Here is a 5,195-nt window from a genome sequence, read left to right on the forward strand (position 1 = left end):
CCACTCCTTGGGCTGGGGTCCTAGACTAAATAAAAGGCAAAAGTGAGCTGAGTACCAGCATTCATTGTTCTCTGTTTAGTGACTGCAGGTACAATGTGACTAGCTACCTTAAGTCCCTGTCTCCATGATGGATCCCAAATAAATACTTCCTTAAGTTACTTTTATCAGGTGTGGTAGTTTGAAAGAAAATGGCCTCCAAATGGAGTGGCACTATTAGGAGATGTGGCCTTATTGAAGTAGGTATGGTCTTGTTGGAAGAAGTGTGTCACTGTGGGGGTGGGTTTTGAGGTCTCTTTTGTTCAAGCTTCATTCAGTGTGACACTCAGTCTACTTCTTGTTGCCTGCAAGATGTAGGACTCTCAGCTACTTCTCTAGCACAGTGTCTGCCTGCACACTGCCATGCTCTGCCATGATGATCATGGACTGAACCTCTGAACTGTAAGTCAGCCCCAATAAAATATTTTTCTTTATAAGAGTTGCCATGGTCACAATATCTCTTCACAACAATAGAAACCAGGTATTTTGTCAAAAAATATGGCAAGTAATTAATACAGTCATTAACCCCTGTCAAGAGGATGATGAGTTTTGATTAGCTTTGTGCAAAATGTTCCATGCTTCAAAATATTCTGCTTCTCTTTGCACTAAAGTCATTCATTTACTCATGTTTCAAATACATTTAAATTCTGTTAAGTTTATTTTTATGTGCATTTGAGTGTTTTGCCTGCCATGTGTGTCTGTACACCATATGAATGCCTGGTGCCTGTGGAGCCCAGACAAGGAGGTCAGATCCCCTGAGACTGGAATTACAAATGGTTGTGAGCTGCCAGGTGGGTGCTGGGAATTGAACCCAGATCCTCTGGAAGAGCAGTCAGTGTTCTTAACTGCTAAGCCATCTTTCCAGTGCTCAAACACATTTAAAAACGAGAGTCTACAATATTCTAGAACATGTGTTCTGGTTAGAATGGAGACCCTCCACCTTAAAATATCTCTGAAACAATTAGTTTGCCTGTACGAAATGTATGAAAGAGGTATTATGAGCAAAACCCCATTGCATTATCTTCTAGAAGATTCACCAGGCCATCCTCTTTAGATTCAGACCATGGACACTGGATGTAGTTAGTTGAGAGTGTTTTAAACCCATTCATTCAAATCTTCTTTAATAACTGTTGATTCCTTAATGAGTGAAGAAACCTACAATGCTTTCTTTTCTTTCATTCTTTGAGATTTCTGATGTGCTACAATTATGAGGAGAGACTTTGAGATAACTATGTTTCTCATCGAGTCTTTTTTTCCTAGGGAAATGTGGGAAGGAGAGCAAAAGACAATAGAACTTTGTGATGAAAACAAAGGTATAAAGGAAGAGAGAAGGCTGAGAATGTAGGGGGAGAGGGAAAGAGAGAGAGAGAGAGAGAGAGAGAGACAGACAGACAGACAGACAGACAGAGACAGAGAGAGAGACAGAGAGACAGAGACAGAGAGACAGAGACAGAGAGAGAGGCAGAGAGAGAGAGACAGAGAGAGAGAAGAGAGAGAGAGAGAGAGAGAGAGAGAGAGAGAGAGAGAGAGAGAGAGAGAGAGAGGGGTGTTAGTTTAGTATTCTTTTCTTATTTTGCTCTGATATTTTTCCTAGTTGCTCTTTAAAAGAGCAGATTTATCTTGTGCTATGCTCAGTTGATGTCCCTGGGAGGCCTGCTCTTTTCTTGGAGGAAACAGAGGGTGGAGTGGATCTGGGGGAGAGAGGAAAGGAGGGGAGAGACTGAGAAGAGAGGAGGGAGAGGAAGCTGTAGTCGGGATGTGTTGTATGAGAGAAGAATAAATAAAAACAATAAAAAAGTCCAGCAGATTTACCATAACAACTGAGGCAATATAAATCTGCTATATCTTAAGTAAAAGGCAAACAACATCCCTGATGCTCCTCTGGGTATTTTGGCTTCTGTGTTGTCAACACCCCCTGCCCGTTTTACTGCCTATGTTGAGGAAGGCTATGTCACTGGCCTCTGGTGACCACAGGAAGAGAAAGACTTTTTTTTCCGCTTTTTTTTTTTTCCACAATGAGGTTTCTCTATATAGCTTTGACTGTCCTGGAACTCACTCTGTAGACCAGGCTGGCCTTGAACTCACAGAGATCCACCTGCCTCTGCCTCCCAAGTGCTGGGATTAAAGGCATACACCACCACTGCCTGGGCCTGAGAAAGGTTTTCTTAACGTTAACTCAGAACTCACGTTTAATGTTTTCTAAATCTGTTTTAAAGAGTGTCTATCCACGGAGGCCAGAAGAGGGCATCATATTCTCTGGAGCTGGAGTCACAGGCGAAAGCAGCAAGACTCCTAGAACTGCTGAGCCATGTCTCCAACACCACATTGGCTTTTTAAATCCCAAACAGAAGCTGGATTTGTGACCGCATACCTGTAACCTGAGCACATGGAGGCATACATAGCCAGGAAGATGAAATGTTCAAGGCCTGTCTGTAGGAGCAACACAGTGAATTCCTGTCTCAGAAATCGAAACAAAAAGCGAGTGGACAAAACAAAACAAAACAAAAAAACCAAAAAACTCAGACCAATCAGAAATAAAAGAATATTTGTATCATTTGTCGTTCTAGTCAAAAGATTTGTGGCATCCAAAACAAGGACTGTGGGAATAGGGGAGAATCTACGAAGAGTTGCACTCCCTGGCAATGACCTTTGGGCCATGGGCACTTAGTTTATAACTTATGAAGAGAACATCCTGAGACCAATCTTCAGGGAGGTCTGCTTTTCAACAAGCACCACTTCTTTCTGAATCTCAGCCCGGAACTCGTTTGAAATGCCTACTAGTAGTTGTTAATTTACATGGAGGCTGCTGGCATCTTTGGCTTGGGAACTGGTGATATTTCCTGTGTCTCCAATCATTTTTTCTTGCTGGTGTCCCTCCCTGCGCTTCCTCTGGCACTCAGGGAGAGGCACTGGGGCTCACTGGTAACTGGCATAGTCAGTCCTCTTTCTGTTAGTTGGACCCAAGATGGAATCTTTCTGAGAACTATTTATGCTTCTGATGAACACCCGGGACAGGCAACCTATGGGATAATGGAGAAGCAGCTCTGGTATCTACCCTGTTAGGTTGGTTGCCTTTTAACAGCAGGAAAGAAAATGACCTCTGTGTGTATTCTTCCCATTCCTCCTTGTCCCTCCGTCAGTCACTAAAACCCTTAGCACGCAGCAGCAAGCATCACAGCTTACAACTACAGTTGGAAATGGAGTTTGGAGCTCAACAGAGTCCTGCTACTATGCACTGTGTGAATTTCAAGGTGAATTGTTCTGGTGCCCATGAGATACTCACCCTCCAACTGTTAGCAGACAAAATCTGAAGCCAGGGAGCAGTCAGGGCAAAGAAAGTGTTGTTCCTAAGTTCGACCACCAGGGGGAGAGCCAAACCAGGCCCAGGCAGAGAGTGGCAATCGGAGCAGTGAGCCGCTGCTGTTAACTGTACAAACTTTGTGGAGCGTGCCTCAACCTCCAGTCCTGCGGCAGCAGGTTGGACAGTTCATTGACTAGTGTGGGTATAATTTAAGAGAGGCTTTAGGCATGCATGATCTGTTTGGGAAAGAAACAGGCAGAAGGCTGAGGTGTTCGAAGGTAAGATGTGTGAGATAATGAGTCCTTGTCATGAGTTGGTGGTCTGTTTATTTTCTGTGGCTGTAAGCTGTTTTTCTGACAGAATATTTTTTTGAGACAAGGTCTCACTATGCAGCCTTGGTTGGCCAGGAAATTGCTGTGTTGACCAAGTTGGCCTTGAACTCACCAAGATCTGACTGCCTCTGCCACCCGAGGGCTGGGATTAAAGGTTTGAGCCACAGGCTGGAGAGGCTCAGTCACTACACTGTAGCAGCAGCACTTCTTGTTTTTTTCAGAGGACCCAGGTTCTATTCCTGGCAGTTAACAACTGTCTGTAACTCCACTAACTCCTTTTCCAACCTCTGAGGCCACCAGACATGCATATACTGCACATACACGCATACAGGCAAAACCCATACTCACAAAACCAAAAGAATGTGTCTAAAAAAATAAAGATGTGAGCCACCATAGCTGGCCCGTTGTCTGACAGAAATAAGGACAGAGTGGAGGGGGAAAGTATTTGTTTGACATCTTGTAGACACCTTAAAGGAGAAAAAGAAAGCCGGGGTGTAGGTGTGGTGCTGAGTATATAGGGGTAGCAAAGACGGCACAGTTTGCAGAAACAAGGCAAGTCTCCCTACAGGATCCCTTTGGTTAGAAGCCTGTAGACAGCGAGTCAGTCAGCCAAGGGGAAAGCGGGGTGAGGTTACATAGAAGCTGAGTGTCCTGTGAGCACCAGGGCCTTTGAATTAGGATGCAGGCCAAAAGGTGGAGGTATGATATTGTTGTTGCTTTGGATCAAGAGACCTTACTGAGAATTTGTCCTTGGCTATTATCAAAATGGAAACTAAAGACAAGAAATAACAAATGCTGGTGTGAAAAAAAAAAGAATTCCCATGCACTGTTGATAGGAATGAAAATTAGCATAGCCATTATGGAGAACAATATGGAGGCTCTTCAACAAAAGAAAAATAGAATTTGTAATATCCAGCTGTCTCAGTTCTGGACATACACAAAAAAGAAATGAAATCAGCATACCAAAGGGATATGTGCATCCAGATGTTCATTGTGGCATTATCACAATAGCTAAAATACAGAATCAACCTAGGTGCCTATCAGCACATGAATGGGTAAGGAAAATGTGGTGAATATGTACAATGGAGTATTATTCTGCCATCAAGAAAATGGAAACCTTTTCTTTTGCAACAAAATGGATGGAAATGTGGAACATTATGTTAGGTGAAATACGGGAGATTCAGAAATACAAGTAGAACATATTCTCTTTCACAAGTGCATGCTTTTAAAGAAAGGTTGACCTAAATGCAGACTAGTGATTGCTAGAGTTGGAGGAAGGGCAGGTTAGATAGAGAGAGACTGGATTTGTATAGTACATGCTATCTGCATGTAATGAAATATCACCTGAAACTCACTCATGTGTATAACTTAAGCATGTTAATCAGAAAGGAAACAGAGTGTGCTTCCTTAGACAAGTTACCTTAGTCTCTTTGCCTCAGTTTCATTTACAAAATGAAATTAATAATAACACCTCATAAAATGAATGTGATGGTTTAATGAGATGGTGTGCACTGAATGTATTTATA

The sequence above is a fragment of the Peromyscus eremicus genome, chromosome X, assembly GCF_949786415.1.
Source record: "Peromyscus eremicus chromosome X, PerEre_H2_v1, whole genome shotgun sequence".
In the NCBI taxonomy this organism is placed as follows: Eukaryota; Metazoa; Chordata; class Mammalia; order Rodentia; family Cricetidae; genus Peromyscus; species Peromyscus eremicus.